This window comes from Podarcis tiliguerta (assembly GCF_965153285.1).
Source record: "Podarcis tiliguerta genome assembly, chromosome: 3".
In the NCBI taxonomy this organism is placed as follows: Eukaryota; Metazoa; Chordata; class Lepidosauria; order Squamata; family Lacertidae; genus Podarcis; species Podarcis tiliguerta.
The window spans coordinates 58,849,770-58,871,818 of NC_139536.1; the positions used below are offsets into that span (position 1 = coordinate 58,849,770).

General features: G+C 41.5%; 1 long non-coding RNA gene across 4 annotated transcripts in view; it reads right to left on the reverse strand.

The window, feature by feature from the left end:
* LOC310675040 overlaps window positions 1-22,049 on the reverse strand; it is a 123,533-nt gene that overhangs the window by 63,329 nt on the left and 38,155 nt on the right. For 3 of the 4 annotated variants that reach the window (XR_014509873.1, XR_014509874.1, XR_014509875.1), the window contains one exon: window positions 12,046-12,242. This is a non-coding gene — a long non-coding RNA (uncharacterized lncRNA). Of the gene's footprint in view, window positions 1-8,445; window positions 9,311-12,045; window positions 12,243-22,049 lie in introns of those variants that run through there. The other variant, XR_014509876.1, reaches the window with a different exon arrangement.

Consider the following 22,049-nt stretch of genomic DNA (forward strand, 5'->3'; position numbering starts at 1 on the left):
CATCCACCCCATGCTATGTGCTTTTTTCCTGTGAATCTCTCAGCTAAGTACTTCCAGCAACAGCAGTTCAAGAACACTGAACAAGAAAAATCAACAAAGTACAAGACACAATGAACCATCTAGAAATACCACTTAGCTGGCACACTGCAAAACCCAGCACTGGGTAGCAGCTCTCTTTGCCGTAAACAACTCATTACAGCATCCATTTTGAACAAAACGGGGAGCGTTTAAGATTCACCATCCTTGAGAATCATATATAATAAGACTCGAGTTAAATTTCGCAGGAGAAAATTAGGTCTACATAAAATATAGATTGTCAGATTATGAGACAGGATGTGTTCCCTGTTGGAAACCCTGCAGTGCCGCTACTAGTCAGCTGTAGACAATACTGAGCTAAATGGACCAATTGTTTGACTCTGTTTGAAGTAGCTTCCTTATTGTAGCGTTGCTTTGTTCCCATGTATGCATGTTCTGTTTCTTTTAGCCTCCTTTTCTCTGTTGCAACAGGCTTGCAGGTTTCTGGGTCATAGTTAATCATGCAATTTTTTTGAATAATGATCATCATTAGATGAGACTGGACACCAGGTGTGGTATCCACTTGGGCCGTGTAACCCCTGTGTGGCAAAGTAATACAAGCACAGTACCATTTGTGTGATCAGATTTGTAATCCATTTTGCTCTGCTCCTCCTTCTGTAAAATAGTGGAGTGGAGCAAATGGCAAAAAATAAGAACTTGCGCTATCTTAGACATGTAGCCCACAGCAGAAAGCGTTTGCTTGCCATCTACCCTCAAATGGTATAGGGCAGCTTCCTATTTTCATGTCTAAAGGACCAATATGAAATTACTTGGGTGCTTCGACAGTGAGATAAAGCCCTCTTCCATGGACCTCCACTATCTGAGATGTGGTAGTTGGGTACATGGAATAAATCTGCTCCCTGGCCCCCACCATCTGACTTTGCTTGCACACCTTCAGACCTTGATTCATTAAAAAGTCTGCATTTTCCAATGTTCAATTGTGTGTCCAGCTTCTGCACTTAGCTAGTTCTGTTCCTTGGAGAAGACACCAAGCCCCATTGGATCCTTAGGGTGGAGAACCTGTGGCCCTTCTGATGTTGCTAGACTACCAGTACCATGAACCATGCTGGCTGGGGCTGGTGGGAGTTGGAGTCTAGCAATATCTGGACAGGCCCAAGTCCCCCATGTGTTGTGCAAGGCTGCCCCCTGCCCCAGTCCAACACCATTTCAAAGTGTGATAAACCAACCTCCCCCAACCTGCTACCCCCCAATGTGTTGGACTACAACTCCCATCATCCCTGACCCTAGGTATTGTTGGCTAGGGCTTTATTCCAAAACAGCTGAAAGGCACCAGGTTGCAAAAGACTGCGGGAAACTGAGGCAGAAATCAAATTCTCACTCAGTTAAAGACTCAAGAATTTCAGACTAGATGTGGAAGACTCTTATTATCCATATAGGAATGAGCTAACAAATATTTTCTGTTAATGACTGCATTGTTTAAATTGCTGTTGCAAATTATATCAAATTATTTGCAAAAACTTCAAACAACTTTACAAAGGATTTTATCTTAGTCCTATCAAATGTTCTCACTTTCAGGAGTATAGATTGTTATCACCTTTTTTCACTTTTTTGTTCTAGCAAATAATTCCTTCTGTCTTCGGCTCTCGATTTTGTCCTTATCATCACCCTCACTAACACATTAATGAAAGTCATATTAGCTCTATTTTCTTTTATTTGTATTCACTTTACTGAAAAACTTGCCTTTGATCTGCATCGAGTTGCACTAATGATTTTGCCACAAACAAAATCACATTATGCTGTTAGCAGATTTAAATGTTAATAACTTATGGCTGATCAAACCACACTGACAAAAAAGCCCAGCCAGTGGAATTTTCAGCCACGGAATACTTGTAATAAATTTATTAAACGTTAAGGGAGCTAATTAATGAATACTGTATCAGAATTATAGATGAATAATGGCTTGACTATCTTGAAGAAACAGGTCATTAATAAAGTTTGCATGTGGTTTCTGATGAACATGAGGAAATTTTAAACAGAAAAAGTTGAGGTTACTGTTTAGGGGTTAAGATAAGGTATCCAATTGTCTATGTTGTTGTTGTTTTACTTATATGTTTTTACTTTTGTTGTTGTTGTTACTTTTGTTATTTAACAATGAATTGATTTCCTTTCCTATCTCCTACATTACATAAACCAGACATATCTAATTTCACATGAGTAAAAAATATATATAGCAATATCAAACATCAACTTCTATTTTGAAATGTCTCTATTTTGTTTTGGTGCCCCTACTTTGCAGGTGTCCTAAACACACGTTTAATTTCCCTATAGGGTAATCCAAGGCATCACCATTTACTTTTGTGCTTCTTCTGACCCGTTGGGGCACTCTTTGCACTGAAAACAACAAAGGGGGAAAATAAAATAAACACCACACAAACAGTATCCCTCCATAATCTCAGGGTTTAAAAGGACAATTTGGGAACTGAGGCAGAACCTAAAAACACTGAATTCTCCAGGATGACAAAGAACACCAGGCCAGCATACAGCAGCCAACTGACCCTGTCTCACTTTTGTGGGATATTTAAAACACAGTCAAACCAACAGTTCATGTTTTGCTAGATAAGCACCTGATAGGAGCTGAAGCTCAGAGTTTTCCTGTAAGCTTGCTAGACAGAACTCTGTGAGAGACACTCCCACTGTGCATTGACAGGGGTAGGGCGTAGCTATATATTCTCCTACCTGCCTGGGCACACCCCTTTCCTCTTTCCATCTCTTTCTGTTCTGCCAACAATGTGAGAACATCTGCCATGTCTGAGCTCCACATTTTAAGCTAGAATCAAGTATGTCTTTGTAACTGAATCAACATTTTAAGCCTGCTTGAACAAAGCTGCTGTATCTGTTACTCTTCAACAGGTATTCCGAATGAGTAAATGGTATTTTTACATTTTACTGTTGTTGTTTTAATGAGGAGATAAGGGGTAAATATCAGGAAAATCCAGTCTGCCTTAAAGCATCCTGGATTACTTAAACTAAAAAGCTAAAACTAGCCTATATAAGCTTCCTTTTAAGTTGCAGAGGGATGGCACTCTGCTGAACTCACAAACATAAGGAAAGAAGGCTAATATCTAATAAATATATCCTCTACTAGCCTTTATTCACATCCCAACATTTTTCATATACTCTCAGTCCTAGTCCATGTCTTTTTGTGATTGTGACAGTTTTAAGGGGGTATCAGACACATTCTCTCTCTCTCTCTCTCTCTCTCCCACATACCCAGATGCCTGGGAATCACAAGATGGGAGAATAATGTTGCACTCAGGTCCTGCTTGCTTGCAGGCTTCCTATAGGCATTTGGTTTGGTGCCGCGAAAACAGAATGCTCAGCTAGATCCAGGAGGGCTCTTTTAAGAGGAGCCTCTTCTTAAGGAGCAATAGCAGCAAGGAAAAAGCTGGCACTGGAAAAGGAAAGTCTCTTGTTCCCCATTTGCTGCATTGAAAGTGCTGCTCTCATGTTGCCTCCAGTAGCCCGGAGGTAAGGCCAGCTCCATTAGCATCTTCTAGAATTACTGCAGAACACAATTAAGAAAAATTGTAATAACAAGGAGTAAACATAAATGAAAATGAAGCACAATGCACATCTCTAATTATGCTGATTTGTCCTGGTTCCTTCCCACTGGCTTTGGGAACCAGACTCAACTTCCTAGCAGGAGAAGCAGCAGTAATAGGAAATAACAGCTCACTCATTAAACTAAATATTTGAAGATGATCTGCGGGCTGCTACATTAGTGTATCTTACTATAGAATTTATTATCATTTTAGGGTTTTTTATCAGGGCTCGTGGTCCATTTGTTGAAGAATGCATAAGCAAGCAAGAAAATGAAACTAAGCATCCATTTTTAAAATTGTTGTTTTCACTAAACCATTCCTGGGCGTTTTTTTGTTTGTTTGTTTGTTTGTTTTACTTTGATGGTTAACTTTTCATGCTGCCCCTCATCCCACTTCTGGTGGTTTTCATCTGAATTTGACCTTGATTAAAAGAACAGTACATGTTTCATATTCCTTTTTTTTTTAATCCCACAGCTTTAATACATAGCATCATAGCTATTTGCCATATACATCATGCAAGCAATGATAAATCTCTTCCAGAAAGATCAAGGCTGGCTAATTTCTTTAGTGTTTGGTTTGGTCTCTTTCTTGCATTAACAGCGGCCATTGTCCTACCCTACTGGTAGGGCTGTCAGAGGACAATCCTGTTGGAAGGAGTCTTCTGTTTGAAATGCTGTCCACTGAAAGCCTGTTTTCAAGACAATGAGCCACAATAAGGTGGATCAGGGCCCTTGAAGTTTCCTATCTTTTCCAAGTACTGAGTGGCACATATAGCACCTGGTCACAGACATACTTAACAGGGTGAAATGTATTTCTGTTGAAATTACAGGCATTACATTACTTCTTAATTCTCATATCTACATATAAATTAGCGTATGCAAATGGCTCCCCAACTAGAAGAGCATTCTAATACAGGATATGAGGAATATGAAAGCTGGGGACAGGGGCGCGGCATTCACTTTGGGTTCAACTGTTTGTAATGAGTGCAAAGTGAGCTATCTTATCAGCCATATGGGGGGAGTTATGTAAGGGGGTATCCACACCAACATCAGTCTCTGGGAAGTGCAACTCATTCATACCTCCCTTCCTTTTTAAAAAAAGATATTATGCAATTTAGACTTCTAAAAGATTGGATGCTCCAGTTCATATTTTGTTTTCCATCCCTCTTCTGCAAGGCTGATAAGCACAGAAGATTTTAAGGTATACAAGCTGGGGTCCTTCTCAGCTTGTATACCTTAAAAGGTATTTCTGTTGCATGTTTGAACAGCACCAATTGCCCAGACACCATCATTTTCTACTTCAAGCAGCATTCACAGCCCTCATTTGTGCATATAGAGTAAAAAGATGAGGTGGCAAGTTAGTTTGGTTATTTTGAAGCCAACAGAGATTATTTTTCCATTCATGTCATTTCGTGAGCACTTTGGGCCCTTACCTCAGTACCCTGGAAGTAATTTCCATTACAATCAATGGGCTTTATTTCCAATGAATGTGTTCAAGCCTGGGATGTTAAATGTTAAGGATCTCCACCTTACTTGTTACTATTATTAATTATAATGCATTTCAAAATTCTATACACTGAGTCCGCTTTTGTGTCTGACTTCTTTTCCTTTTTCTTTTAAACCACACTGACACACAGAAACAGGCTCATGCAACTTGACTGATATTGCATATTTGTGCAGTCTATTGTGCTGGGCAATCTATTTATGGCATAATGGAAAAGGAGAACTAGACTGATGGGAGGTGAGTGCTTGGCAGTTGCAGATGCAATCTCACAATCAATATTCCAGTCATGAACAATCTGACAAAATGCAGTAAAAACAAGGATGTACAGGCTTGTGTTATTTTGTTATGAACTAGGACATTCAAAAGCAGCCTAAGGAAGGAGAAAACCCAAATCCCAATGAATTCTAAAGAAATCAGGCTGCTTAATCCACTCCCCAACCCAGAAAGCAAAATCTCAATGCATTCTTTTTGAATTCCAGTCGAGGTATATTCCTCTGTGATTATCTTTTGCACAATTCAGGGAGAACAGGATACTGAGCATGGACCTGTGAATTCTGGGTTCAATCCAACCATTTTAAAAATTGACTTTGTAGTTGAGATAGCTCCTTCCTCTCCGATGCTGCTGTGGGAGCCTTAGTAAGTTTATTTACAAATATGTCCTAATGATTCAAAGGTTTGGATTTTGGCCACATATGTAGCTCATTGCTGTACATACTTACACATATATAAGAAATTGTGCAAAAGATTGCAGCCTTAAATACAACTCCTTTTTCCATAAAATGAGAACACTGGCCTACTTTGGAAGTTTATTGTTTGGAAGAATAAAAAAAGAAAAAAGAAATTTAAATCTTTTGCAAGCTGAACAGCAATAAAGATATGCCATTATCCAACATGTTCCTCAGGGGAGGAAAAGCATTTCAATTCTACCTTTCAGTTGACTTTAAACTTTTCAAGATCTGTCAATACTGCTGTCAATGTCATGATGACCTTGTTTTTCAGCATCCAAATAATACAGTTAACACACACTTTTACATTGCTCTGACCATATGAACAGTTAGACGGGGAAATATAATTTAGAGCTCTGGAATAACAGCTTTTCGGTAACTGGTTTAAAACTCCTTCTGATCTATCAGTGTGGGAGTCTGATCTTAGGTAATGCAAAGCTGAGATATTTCAAATGCAAATGAGTATTCTCAGCAAAGTAAGTTTTACAGTAATACTACAAAGCAATGCAATCAGACCGATGAGATGGAAGTCATCGGAGGTCATCTGCTGGAAGAAAGCAGGCCTATAAATGCAGGCAGCAGATCTCCAGAGAGCAACTTGAACAGGTGGCTCCCCCTAGTTTCATCTTTCACTTCCATTTCATATATAGAGCACCCTGTAGAACATTCATCTCAGATACTATGCATGCAAGTGAATTGCCCATTCAGGAAAATATCCATAGATATAAGGACCTCCCCCCAGTTCCCTTACCATTCATTTATTCACAGTAGTCAAGGTGGCCAACCCAGAAGGATATATTTGTCTGTGATGGATGGAGCTGGTGATAAGTGTAGTCCAAAGCATATGAAGCCAACCAGGATGGAGAAGGAAGGACTTAGGGTATCTTGCCCATTGTGGGAATGTTTAGGAAATGACCCTGATGACTTCTTCCTCTATAGTTGGTTTTAAGATGGAGTAGGAAGATCTTTTTTCTAACTTCTTTTAGTCATTAATAGCTGTACTAAATCAACAACTCAGCAGGGATAAGGCAATTTTCTTTCTTGACGAAACCTTTGCTTTCATTGCTCTCTGAAAGCAAGACAAGGTCTATTAAAATAACATTAAGGGAAGAGCTGCCAGCTCAAATTAGGAAAGTTTCAAACATCTTGAAACAGAGGGGGGGATATGATTAACAGGCTGATCGGATAAGTAAGGAGGAGGAACAACTAGCATGAACAACCTTCGTGCTTAATTATATCTTCCTTCCTCTCTTTCAGTTTAGCCGCTTTAATTACATGTGTTTCGGAATATAAACATATGTTCATGGTGCACACACATTCACACTCTTTATTATAATGGGCATCGCCTCAATTTTGTTTTGTTTTTAACCCAACAACTCTAAAGCTTCATTCTCTTGCCTTCCCACCCACCCGAAAAAATGCATGTGCCAGAAAAATAAGCATTTTCAAAGACAGTTACAACCTAACCCTGAACACCCACACTTAAATCGAATGCACACAAGGCTAAAAGTGTGCAAGACAGAGTCCCTGATGATTTTGCTTCCTTCTCCACCATGAGAAAAGGCAGAGATCGGTCATCCTAGAAGGGGGCAGCATTCAAGGGGTCAGTGGATGCAGTGGTGGAGAGCAGGTGGGGGCATGTCTAGTGTGCATCCTGGGGGCATGGTGCACACCCTGGGGGCGTGGCACGACACCCACAGGGGTGTGGTGCCCAGTGGGGGGGGCAGCCACAATGGCACCCCACCGGGATTGTGGTGCTGGGGGCAGTGCTCTCCCCCTGCCCCCTTCTTCCTCCGCCAGTGAGTGGATGGACACCAACCTGAAATTATGAACAGAGGTCTGACATTGGTGAAACAGATCCAGTGCTGGATCCCACCACTCTGATGGTGACAGCTCCGCCAATGCTGTGGTCCAACTGATGGGGCTCTCATGTCAAAAAGGCTAAGAAGGAAACTGCTGGCATCCAAATGACCCCAAGCCCTTCCAATACCTTGCCATGCCTCCACCAATCAGAGAGAAATTTGGAAATGCTTCTGAGCATGTCTAAACCTCTGTCCCCCACTAAAAGAAATTGTTTTTGTATAATTGGAGACACTCCAATTTGAGTGTTCCTCTGCCCCCCCCCCCTTCTGCTCTGCTGCACACACACAGAAACATCCTTAGGATTTCCTAAAACTAAGGCTGCAAAAATAGGTGTCTATGTTATGTTGCAGTGCTAAGCACAAAGCACATTCCACTGAAATCAACTGAATCCATTTCAACCAAAAAGAAATTGAATCTATTTCCAGCTAAATTATCAGACCACAGCCAAAGGTCATCTAGCCCAACCTCCTGCCAAACAATATTTTCCTGTAGTCAATTGAGTGAGAGAATGGACAGGCTGGAGAATAATGCTGTGCTCACAGTTGGAGGTACTGTCTTCAGATTCAGAGCAGCATTGTGGCAACCATTTTCAGTGCCAGGACTCAGCTCTGTAGTATACAGACCTGAAACAAAGATTTTTTTATATATATATTTATTAAGTTTTACATAACAAATTTAAATTCAAACAAATCATCCACTTCATCATTTAGGATTCCATTGACTTCCCTCCACCCTTCATAGGTGGTGGATGTGCAAGATAACAAAAGCATTCTGGGAAATCATTTACCATAAACAAAGATTTCTTTTGAAAAGGTGCAGAGTGCAGTTTCCTCCTAAATGAGGCACTATTGTAGGGCAGGTTTTCAGATCAGAGATTGCACCTTTCTTACAAGGTTCAGAGCTTCAAAACAACTGTCTTTTGTTTAACAAAGTGCAGACACACCATTTAAGAATATGAAACCAATTCTGGTACACTGCTGGTTTTTGTGCCTTGTCATGGAATTTGTTCCTCTCCAGGCTGTATGCCCCTGCCACCCACTTTTCTTTTCAATGTGGGCTTGAGCCCAACTTTGAGCAATAGATTCCTGCATTGCAAGGGGTTGGTCTAAATGACCCTCGTGGTCCCTTCCAGCTCTAAAGTTCCGTGATTTTATGATTCTGCCTTAAACCAAAAGGTGGTGTGGTGGTTGTTGAAAATTCCTGAGGCCACAGTATTTGATTCAGAACTACAGGCTTCCTAGAATACTATGTTAACTAATTTAATAAAACACTGCCAGTCATCCAAAGAGCTCATATCAGCAATCTCCTCTTCCTCATAACCACTGAAACAGTCACTGCCCCAGTAGCTTCATGTCCAAGCAAGGATCTGAGCTTACATTTCCCAGTGCAAGTCCCACACCCCATCCACTAAATTTCCCTGCCTCTTGAGGCTTCTGTGTTGCTGTATGTTAATGTAACATAGTTTTGGCCCCTTGATCTTTTCCTTATGAATGAATGTCTTCAACCCATGTGTGTTTATGTTGAAATCAATTCCAGTCATCGAACACAATAAACCCAGTAAGTGTTCCAGAAAAACATATTCTGGCAAAAGAAAAAGAAAGGAATTTGTTAGATTGTTGATTTTCTTCCCCATCTCCTACAGGCTGAAGACTTCAAAAAAGAAAAGAAAAGAAAAGAAAAAAGGTTACAAAACATTGCTATTTTTTAAGATCCTTAAAACTCAAGAGCGGCTTCCGTCACCACCTGACAGAAGAGAGGCACACATTTTCAATCTGTTGAAAATAATTGTGTGGAAAAACTCATTCGGTGGCTTCCAGACAAAATCCAATCAGTGTAATGGTTTTTGAGAACGAGGAACTGTATTCACATTTCATTCATGTAAAGAATGAGATAATAGAGGACTTTCATGGTGGATGAGCACCCTGCAGGTAGTGCAGTTTGCTGTACTGTATGCAGGGCCTTGCTGGGTCCATCGCATAAAGAAAAATCTCTCTTAATTTGTCGCCATCCCTCAGGCATCAAATACATTTTCTTCCAAAATGAATGGACTGAAGCAAGGATTGACAGCATTTGCACTTCAATGAGATTCCCTGTGAATGACAGCTCTGTTGCTTTGGGGAAACCAGCTGTGATTCTAGCATTCCTTTAATGCAATAAAATTGATGTAACCTGCCGATACCTGGGTCCTTGTCATGAAACCTGGGTAATTATTTCCTAAATCAAAAAAGAGGGAGAGAAAAGGGCTTTTCACATTCACTGTGCTCACTGTCTTCAGCTAATAAAAGGTTTAATTGAAAGCTAATAATTTCAAATCCAGCACAGCAGAATTAAGGCCTCTAAAAGTAGCATCACGTTCACTCCAAGTACTGCTACTCTAGCTCAAGTTGCCTGAGATTTTCATTTTGAACAGTGTTCCTTTGCCCCTTGTAGCAATTTATTCTTTTCAGACACAATAAGCCTGCAACTTATATGGGGGTTACCATAACCTCCAACATTTCTCCAATGAAACTAGGGACTTCCTAAGGAAAAGTGGGACATTCTGGCATCAAATCATAAACCAGAACAGCTTATCTAAATCAGGGACATCCCTGGAAAAATAGGGACACTTGGAAGGTCTGAGTTACATTCCGGGATCACACCTAAAGCCAAAATCACATATAGTCAGAACACATTGGGTCCAATGGCAGGTGGTATTACCAAAGTCTTTCTTCTCCAGATATCTACTTCCTTTCCACACCCTTTTCATTTTTTAAAAAAAAATCTTTTGCCAAGCATGTAAAGCTGAATACACACAAGTTAAATATGTGTAAGTTGTGGGCTTACTGTACTCCAGGCAGGCCTGTTCAGGGGGGTGGGGCAACCACAGCTCTTGGAGGGTCTTGGAGGGCTAAGCCAGCTTGGGGGTCCTGCCAAGGACTGGCTTCTCCTTCTCCTTTTTTTTAGTTTATAATTTTTTCTAGCAAGACTCCTACCATGCTTCAGAGAATCAAGAAGAAAATATCTCATGTAGCAGCAGCCTATCAGGAGCTTGTTTTGTTGCCCAAGCAGTACTGAAAAATAGAGAGGAGAGGTGTAAAGCAGTTGGCAGATCCCAGTGTATGGTTGCTGAGCTGTGTTCAGGTTGGCCGAGTAGAGCAGCCTTAAGGGGGGATTGTGGATTTGTTGTTGTTCTTATTTTTACTATGTAGTTTGTGGTTTTTAAATTGTAGTGTACCACCCTGAGATCTGCGGATAAAGGATGCTATACAAATTTAGTAAATAATAGAAACAATTGCATGTGAAGACCCCCCCCCCAAACCACCCCCAAATGAAGACATAAAAGACACAGATTTTAGTTTAAGGGTTTTGGTGTTAAAGTTTGTCCACAACTTTATTGATTACAGCATGTGAGTGGTTGCTTAGGCATTGGTTCCAGACTACCTGAACCTGTATGGTGACAGGAACAGGACTGACACTGGGCACCACCATATGTCAGTAAAGGGAAAGCAACCTGGGGGAGCAAGAAATGGCTTTGATATCACAGCTCACCCCAGATGCCCCCAGGGTTCGGACAAAAGCAAGGCGAGCCCCTGGATTCCTTTAACGGAATTCCCTAGCAGCAGCAATGGAGGGGCAGGCACAGCCAACCACGTCCGCCTCCCAAAACATCGAACCAAATGCCTAACCGCCAACCTTACAAAGTTGTGATGATTTGCTACACGGTAGGCAAAAACCAGCCAATCAGCCAAATAGCAAGTGGCACCAGCCAATCAGCCAAATAGCAAAATTCCTACCAGGCCCCTGCTCCAAAACAGACAACCCCTAGACAGGCATAGCAAGCCCATAAGAACAACCCTAAATATAGGGAGAGGAGGGCGGGTGATCCACTGCATGTTGCAAGAAAGTGAAACTCTCCAGTGACGTGCAGCAGCTTAAGTAGCCCCTCAGCAGCCAATAGCCAACCCAACTGACCAAATTTCTACCCCAGCAACAGAGGGGGCAACCAATGAGGTGTTGTGGCCATCCAAACGGTCCCACCCCACAACAGGGAGGCAGTTTCTGGTGATCTCACCACAACACGTGCCCTCCATGATGGAGCATCCGACTAATAAAGTTGTGGAAGTCCCAGTTATAAAGAGAATGACTGGAATTCATTGAACACATTTTATGAATGTGGTTTATACTTAATGGCAAAAGGATACCCGGAATGGATTAAGTTTGTAAACCAAGGTACCACTGCATTGGTAATAATATTACAGTTGGATTTGCTTTATTTACTTGGCTTAACATTTCTACATGAATAGCACAGTTTATGTAAAAAATACCACAAAAAATACCAGGCTCCAGCATGCCTTTTTCCACAGTGCTTCCTGTTACTTCTCAGGGTCTAGATGTGTAGGTAGAGGGTAACCTTCCTGCCCATTGTTCTGCACAAAGATGATAGTCAATGACTAGGCACAGTCCATGGCCTAATACTTGGTTGTAATGGGTCTTACCTAGAAGAGGATTCCAGCAGATGGGCGACAAAGGACAACTAGGGAAACAAAAATAAATGCAGTTTAGAAAAAGAACATCCAGTGGTTTGGCAACCCATCAACTCCATTTTAATCCCTTTAGCTTTGTGTTCATCACAGAGGCTGTAAAAGGTAGCATACAGTGAATAAAAAGAATTGCAGAAGAGTCAGCAAGAACGTTTTCAGATGGGACTTTTAAAGGTCACTAAAACATAAGGGTTTTAAAAGTCTTCTAGCAAGTCATGGAAACTAGAGCTTCAGTTTCCTGTGAACATTTCTGGCATTCCTGAAAAATGCCTCCCTTCTAAAATGCTCTTAAAAAATAAATAAATCCCCTCATTTTTAAAACTAAAAATAAATGGCAGTAAATTGTAATACAAGCTTATAATTGTTTGTGTTAATCCATAACATAAGTGAGATACAGAGGTTAAAAAACATACTGTACAGAGTAAATGCCATATGCTTTATACAAGGGAGGAGGGAAACTGAAGAGAAGTAGTGAACATTTGCCGTCATCTATTACCCATCTCCCAGCAAGTTATATGGTTGCACTTTGTTATTCCAATCCATAATAAACAATGACAATCTATCAATAAAGCTCTTACTCCCTTGCCAGCCTTCTCTGTTTTTGATCCTGTCCGTCAGCTTCAGCATGTATCCCATATCCCATTCAACCATCTTCTTGTGTCAGAGATTCTTTCTGTTCCCACTTTTGGCAGACTGCCATCCTGACAGCCGTAAATACATAAGTAAGCATTTCTCTATTCACCCTGTTTACTTCATTTTCTGTGTTACCAAACAAAATGATTAATGGGGCCTGCTTTGTTACAACCTGTCATTTCCTTGGTGTTCACCAACACTAACTCCCAGAACAACTTAGTAAGCATACACCAAACGTGATATTTCCACTCCTGTTGTCCCACATCTCCAAGATTTGTCATCTACTCTGGGATATATGTGAATCAATTCTTTGATATGTTTCTGTACACCTTTTCCTTGCTCTGACTTCCTCTCACTCTCACTTTTCTAACACTTCCGAATACGACAGCATCTGCATCAGTGTAAGCAGATGCCTTCATCTGTCCCAGCTGCAACCAAACATGTCTTTCCCATATAGGTAGGGTTGCCATATTTCAAACTGAAAATCTACGCAGTTGTTGAGCTTCTTTTAGTTTTGCCCAAAGTTGTTGAGCTCTTTAGGGACGCGGGTGGCGCTGTGGGTTAAACCACAGAGCCTAGGACTTGCCGATCAGAAGGTCGGCAGTTCAAATCCCCGCAATGGGGTGAGCTCCCGTTGCTCAGTCCCTGCTCCTGCCAACCTAGCAGTTCGAAAGCATGTCAAAGTGCAAGTAGATAAATAGGTACCGCTCTAGCGGGAAGGTAAATGGCATTTCCATGTGCTGCTCTGGTTCGCCAGAAGCGGCTTAGTCATGCCGGCCACATGACCCAGAAGCTGTACACCAGCTCCCTTGGCCAATAAAGCGAGATGAGCGCCGCAACCCCAGAGTCGGTCACGACTGGACCTAATGGGCAGGGGTCCCTTTACCTTTACCTTTACCTTGTTGAGCTCTTTGCCACTTTTGAGCTACTTTTATGGAAAAACTGCAAAAACAGCACTGCCAACATGGGCTGTCTGGATTTTCCCAGACATTTTCCCAATTTCTGCCCAGACACTGCTCCCAACTGCTGTATTCCAAATATGCCTGGGAAAATCCAGATGTATGTCCTATGTACAGGTCTCTGTTGGGATACTGCCAGGGAGACAAAGTCCATCATGACTCCACGTCGCCTCCGGATGTCCATCGATCTCCCGTAGACACGCAGTATCAGCAATTAGCGACACGACCTCCAGAAATAGCTTGCCACATTCCAGAGCTGATGCACGCTCTATCAGCAGAATTCACACAGCAAAAGATGCACGCAGGAGAGCATTATTTACAAGTTTATTCAGCGTTGGTCAGAACAAAGAAAACATGACTGCCTGCTTCAGTGTCTCAGACACACAGAGAGAAACAAAAGCATAGACACAACAGAAACATCCTGTGAACAGGAAATACGCAGACTCTGTGACTCACAAAGCCTGCTCCCTTTTAAGGTGGAACGGAAATATCCTAACAGTCTCTACAGCCACAGCAGGCACTGTAACTCCACCGCCCAAAGATGCATGAAACATTGTTTCACGAAACAGACAGATGCCAACCACTCAGAAGTAAGTCTCATTGAATTCAGTTGGGTTTATTCCCAAGTCAGTATGATTAGGATTGCAGCCTTGTTATCCTGATTTCACAGTTAACTATAAACTTAATCCTGTCTTGGTTTCCTAAATCAGGTATCTGAGAAGGACAATTTAGCATCCTGTTGATGTTTTGCTCTTTGTTTTCTTGGATTGCATACATTCCTGCGGGCATATTAAACATTTACAGGCACTCTCCTTCAATTAGCCTAACACAGTTAAGTCCTTTCTGCAATGCAACATTTCATTCCATAAATATTTATTTTTTAAAAAAGGAAATGGTGGTGTTTGCATCTGCTGAAACATAACGCTCAAGTTAATTTATGCTTAGTTTGATCACACAGGGTTCCATATTGTTCAGTGCTCTCTGAACTTCCCCATTTGAGCCACCCACCTTGAATGTGCAAGCCAGCACAAAGGCAACACCCAGGGGAAACAATTTAAAGGTGATTATTTGCACAACGTGTGAGTGTTTTTTTTTGAGGGGAGGAGAATCTACTCTTCTCTTATTGGTTATTTCTACCTACAAATTTAAACTAGAGATCACTACATGGACAGCTAATATTTCTTTTCCTGTTTTCATATTTGCTTTCTTCCCTCACTCTACGTAAGTGCAGATATTTAGAAAAGGAAAGCCCTTTCATCCATGTTTCCACCTCACGAACAGACATTTGGAAGCCTGCAAGGAGGAGGAGGGATGTTTTAGGCAGTTTCTGCCTACTTCAAAGTTAACTGAGTTATTGAATTCTTGGCCTGGGGCCACCTTTGCAAAGCTGAGAAATGGTTGTGGGCACCATGCACAACACACACCACAATCTATTTTATTGGTTGCAATATAATGTTTCTTGGAAGTTTAATATCAGTGGTGAATGGTGAGGATAGGAGCCCTGTGGAAAACAGGGCAGCCCTCTGTGGGTGCATTTGTGCCCACAGATCCCAGGTTGGTGCCCCCTGCATTAACCATTAGATTGCTATCATGGCACAACTATGGCAAAAGAAGCTTGACTGATGGGTCCCCCCCCCCAACCAAAACAATCAAAATCTTGAACTACATGTTTCAGGCATTTTCATAAATTTGCTTGGGTGGGTGTAAGAGTCAAAATGGAAATTTTAAATGCACAAATAAGGCTGCACTGTATTAATAAGGTAAACACTTCTCTGACTTAAGGATAGCTTTAAGGATAGTGTGTGTACAGGTTGTTGTATTTTTGAGGTAGTGCACAGCATTTGCCCAGCTATCCTGCTATCTGTTCTCCTTTGCCTCATTATGTGTTTCCTCATTAGTTCGTTCCTTGCCATTGTTGCTCAGCGATTCTTTACAGTAGGTGGTCATTGCTTTTATTTTATTTGTCCTTCTGCTTTGTTTCTCTTGGGAAAGGCTCCAGGTGTTCTGTCTATCATGTTCATCCTTGCTCTGTCTGGAACACCACATCCAGGACTGACAGCCTGGTTAAAGAGGAGCTCAAAATGAGGAGAATCTCCTTAATTGCCTGTATTTTGGCTTTCAAAAACAGCTTTCACACCTAAAGCTGGACTGGCTCACATCTGGGGCTGTCAGGTTTTTGGCTTGCAAATGAAGAAATCAGCTGCACCCGCTTCCCTCAGGGTTATCTGGGGGAAAGCTAAATTTGATGCATAAAGTGAAAACACACAGCCTAATTTCCATAGAGAATACAAACAACATATTTCCTTAATATGAACTCATATGAATTATTTTGAGTTATTGGTGCCCTCCCCCACCCCCCACTTTTAAGAACAAATAAACAAAAAAATCTGGAGGTGTGCCTAAGTGGAGGCCATTTTGGTCTGAGAATAATGTTGAAATCTCAGTTATTCTGTCCCTCAGTGGGTGTTTACTGAATGTTATTCATTTATTTAAGGGTGCAACTCTATGGTCCTTGGAAAGTTACCAGGATACAGGTCTATTACTATTACGATGATCAGCATCACCATCCTCATAATAACCATCATACCAGCAAAGTTGATCTACTAGAGCACAGCTGTGCAACAGAACCTCCTTTCCCTCTCCTCTCATGCCCCCTGCACCTTACTATGGGTTCCTTGACCCCCTGGAGCAGATTTGGGGAGCGTGCCTGGGTAGAGAAGAGGGACGGGAAATTCCATGATGCAAGCAGGCATTCTTGCACTAGTGGATCTACTTCGTGGGGTCCCCACCTATTGTTGTTGTTATTTATTATTACAGTGGTACCTCAGGTTACATACACTTCAGGTTACATATGCTTCAGGTTACAGACTCCGCTAACCCAGAAATAGTACCTCGGGTTAAGAACTTTGCTTCAGGATGAGAACAGAAATCGTGCTTCGGCGGCGTGGCAGCAGTGGAAGGCCCCATTAGCTAAAGTGGTGCTTCAGGTTAAGAACGGACCTCTGGAAGAAATTAAGTATTTAACCCAAGGTACCACTGCACTATAATAGGTTTCTAAGCTACTGCAGCGGTCTTCCCTTGACTGGCAGGGGAAACCTCTGCCACTATAGGTGCTTCATCAACAGTGCCCCATGGGTGGTAAGGGCAAAAGTGTGAGGGTGTTCTGGGGGCATGTCAGAGATGGACTGAGAGGGACCTTTAGATCCACCCATTCCAAAGTTCCATAAGTTCTCAGAAATGCACATCCAGTGCAATGGGGAAAACTCTGCCAGACCTTGAGCTGGCATAGTTATTTCTACTATAATTTGAAAAGAAACAAATGGGTAATTTAAAAAGGTGGCAAGAGGTTGAAAGCTGCCCCTCCATCTTCCACCCTGGTTGGTGGAAGCCCAGCAGGGCTTAGGAAAAAGTGGTCCTCCTGCCACCAACTCTTTCTCTGTCTCATACGCCCCTCTCTTGGATTGCTCTGTTAAAACCTTTTAGAAACATGATTCTGTTCCAAAGGTCAAGATGGCTTATAAAGGGGTGTGTGAATCAATACAACAATTAAAATCACATTACAATAAAACAACCATCGAACCAAATAGAACCTTTTGGACTTATAAGCCCAGATCAGTCCTATCTCAATACTCGCTGACACGCTTAAATAAGGTTGATGAAGTACGTAATCTCTTTGATGGTTCTTCCACAAGAGGTTTTGTCCTTCTATACGCCTAATAATGCAAACTTTAATCATGTTTTCCAGTGGTTTACCTGGAATAGGCATTGAGCTAGCTGTTGCCATTGGGGTTATACTTATTCGTTCCCTGTAGGGAGTGGCAATAGAACTCTGCATGCAGCAGCTGTTCTGTTAAGTTGTGATCGTGAAAGGCAAAAGGGATCATAAATGTTTGACTAAAAGGAGCAAACCTCTGGTTGAGTGCATGGCATTTGGGACCTCCTTTTCTGCACACTGAATAATTAGTTTTGGTGCTAGGAGAGACTGTTTCTAGCTGTCAAGGGAGCAAAGTCTGGCTATCATATATTGGAAGTTTTCACAATTTATAAGGAAGTCATGGAAAGATTTGTTAGAAGTTCTACTTTGAGGCATGATTTCCCTCTCCCATATATGGCTATCTCCACGTTCAGTGCTAATGCCTTCCAGTGCAATCCTAGCCATGCCCACTCAGAAGTCAGTCTTATTGAATTCAATTCTCCCAGGTAAATAGGGTTACTAGCCACAATGGCCATGCTCTGCGTCCAATATCAAAGACACCATGCCTCTGAATACATGTTGTGGGGAATTTTGGCTGGGCAGAGTACTGTTGTCCAACTTGCAAGCTTCCCACAGGCATCTGGTTGGCCATTGTGAGAATAGGATGCTGGACTAGATGGGCTGTCAGTTTGATCCAGCAGGCTTATCTTATGCTATTAGACATGGGTAGCAAACTAACGCCCGGGGGCCGGATCCAGCCCAATCGCCTTCTGAATCCGGCCCACAGGTGGTCCGGGAATCAGCGTGTTTTTACATGAGAAGAATGTGTCCTTTTATTTAAAATGCATCTCTGGGTTATTTGTGGGGCATAGGAATTCGTTCATTCCTCCCCCCAAAAAATATAGTCTGCCCCCCCCACAAGGTCTGAGGGACAGTGGACTGGCCCCCTGCTGAAAAAGTTTGCTGACCCCTGCTATCAGAGTTAAGATTGCTACCTTAAGCAATTCCACACCTGTAGCAAAGAATGAGAGTCTTCCTCTTTTCTTTAATTACACATGAAGAGTCAGGTTGGAGCTAAGAAAATTGCAACCCCCATAGCACTGGTTGCCTGAAGCACTACTTCACCTAGCTTCATGGTTAATGCTAGACCAGGCATGGCCAAACTTGGGATGTTTGGGGACTATAATTCCCATCATCCCTGGCCACTGGTGCTGTTAGCTAGTGATGATGGGAGTTGTAGTCCCAAAACAGCTGGAGGGCCACGTTTGGCCATGCCTGTGCTAGACCTTTGCATGTTATATCTGCTTTCTACTTGGCAAACGACTGCAGCACGTGGAATATCTTCCCTGCAGCATAATAAACATCCAGCTAGTTTTTGAGTAGCAGATGTCAAACTACATCTCACACACATGCTTCTTGGGCTATCTTTAGCTGTCACTGGTGAAGCCAATAAGCTATATATTTGGATTCCACTTTCACCTGAAAAACAGACTATTCAAAAGTGGCTTATCCGTATCTTTATTCTTATAACTTGCCAGATGGAACAAAAAATGAAAGACTGAAATAGTACCTGTCTCTCCCTTCAATCCTGTTCACTTTCTCTCTCCCCCCCCCCCCCAATTTGTTTTATAACGGGAAGCCTTGCAGAGAGGAAGGCTGATAAATAGAGCCAAGGGAATGATGGCTGTTTTGCTACTATGCTGCAGTTATAGCCTTCTAAATCATAAAACGTTAACAGCAAAACTAAATTTAGACATGTTGATAGCTGAAACCATACAGCAATATGGCACAGCCATTGCCTGCTATGCTTTGAGGACCCCCCAAAAACTCCCTCCTATACCATTAATATAAACTGGTTAAATCACTTTAATGCTCCAGGTGTCTCGCCCACCCCAACTCTTTGCCCACTGACCTCCTTTTCCTATTCTCTGCCCTCCACCTTCAATTGTCACAATGGTAAAACTAGGAGGATGAAAAACAAATCAGGCAGACTGTCAATTTCCAGGGATGTTCTATACATAAATCAAGTTCAATAATCTTCTCACCTGAATATTTCAGCTTTAGTAAAACAACAACAACAACAACAACAACAACAACAACCTGTCTTGTGATGTTAAACAGGGCTGGTCTGGAGCTGGTCTGGGTTTTTATCCAAAGGTTTCAGAAGAGCAGTAAGAGTCTATAAGCACTACAGTACATCTGCATTTTTTTACGCACCTTAAGACAAACAGCTTTAAAAGATTCCCTCCTCAGTACCTTGCCAGATGTGAAATTGTAACAGTGTTGTACGCAAGGGAAAATACAAGGTCTTGTATGAACCTTCAGGATTAGGAAATTATAATGTGGGAGAAGAGGAAAAGATAAATAAAGGCAGCAACCATGCAATATCAATATAAAAAAATATGCAGAACAATCCTATGCATGTGTCTTTGGATGCAAGACTAAGAGTTTAGTGGGGATTTCTCTCAGGTAAGTATCCAGAGTATTACAGCCTGTGAACAAGATTGCAGCCACAATCTCAAACAGCTGGAATACTGGAAAAATACAGATTCCTTCTCAATAGTCTGAGAACATATAAAGCAATTTATTTAAAAAAAAAAATACCAACAACATGCAAAGTTTACATTTGACTACCTTGGATTTTTGACAGCATATATTTCATGCCCAAAGTAACCAAGGCCAGTACCTCAGTATCCTCTCCACTAACCACTAAGAGCCTGTTTTACTTGACTATCTAAGGATGGCCTGGACTGATGTTAAGAATGTCTCAATCTGAAGCTCATAAAAGCTCATAAGAGTTCAGCCAGGGTAATCACATCCTGAATTTTCCAGTCTCCCTCAGTTTAAAAATGCTATGCTTATAAGCAATGGCAAATCATTAAGTGAAGATCCCTCATTTATTTGATGATGGTACAGTCCCCATCTGGTGGTTTTTCTTATGCTGGGAAAAGCTATTAGATTTAGTAAATTGCAGAGTGAGCCAGGACATCTAGGTTCATTCCTGTCCCTATGTTTATAAGGACAGCCTTAATTGCTTCCTGCTTTAAAATGCTGAGAATAATACCCACCTTCTCTTGGAAAGTTCACAGAGGTATGCTATGTCCATATAAGCTCATTCATTCTTGGGTACAGACCGTGGATGCGAAGGTGGAAAGAAGCCCGGAGTTCAAAGTAAAGATGCAGGAGAAATTCAGTTTGGTTTGCATTTTAATGAGAACCTATCTAAATCACACTTCCTGAAACAATTTGCTAAGGGAAATGCAGCTGTCCTTTGAAATGCACACTTCTCTGAATTTTGCCATGCAGTTCTCTATCCATAAACTGTATTAAAACATGTGCATTGGGGGGAAAGTGTGCATAAAGATACATATTTTAGTGAAGATGTATTATATGTATTAAGGAAACTTGCATATAAAAAAACGTATTAGGAGAAATAAGCACTAAAATGCTGGCAAATTTTCATAAGGACTTTTTAAAAAAATTGCAAAATAATGTGGAGGACCTAATTGTCACCTTATTCTATCCCTCATTCAAAGGCCAGCCCGCTAGGGTAACTTAACTGTCCTTGAACTCTAGTTTCTTTTCTGTGAAGTGGGACTGCCAACTTCTAGTTTGGCCATCTAACTCAGAATCCTGAAGAACACAAATGTTTTTGAGACTTATAGGCCACAATTCTGTACTCCAATATCAAAACAACGTGATCAATGGTCCCAACAACACAGCTTTCTTCTAGAATGTGTCATCAGTCTATGGCAGAAGAGCTCCCATCCTAGGATTTGTGTTTCCCAGCCAAATGGCCTTGTACTAATACTTGGTCAAGTACTAATATCACATCATTTAACATTTGTAAAGCACTGTCAAGTCGTCAAAGCACTGTTCATACTCATTATCTTGCAACTCTTGCATCAATCATAGAATTGTAGAGTTGGAAGGGACCATGAGGGTCATCTAAGTCCAACCCCTTCAGTACAGGAATCTTTTGCCCAACGTGGGGCTTGAATCCACAACCTCATTTGGTGATTACTAGGGGTGCCCACTGGCTTTGTGTGTACCCCAAACAACAAGAAAAATGGAGGTGATTCAGGTCATGTCCTCGCAAGACACATTAACAAGGTGTCTTGAGGCAGATCAGCCACCACTCTAAATTTCTGAGTTGTTTTTTTTCCAAAATGTTTAATGCACAATTTTTTATTTTTTTATGAGAAAAGAAACCATGCTGACTTTAAGAAATCCCCAAAACTCAAGAAGTGGGGGAGAGGGAGGATTTTTCATTTTGATGGACATGTCTGCTTTTAACCACAACAAAATATTTGCCCGGCTTCGGCTGGGGAGGGCGGGATATAAATAAAATTTATTATTATTATTATTAGGCGGCTCCAATCCCAATGATTTGCAGGAGGAATCTTGAAGTAAATAAGCAGGGTTGTTTCTCATCATTCTTTCCAGAGTTTTGGCTGTGAGGACAAGGCATAAGCAGTGGTGTTAGGCTATTGGGGTGACCTGCTTCTTCTTTA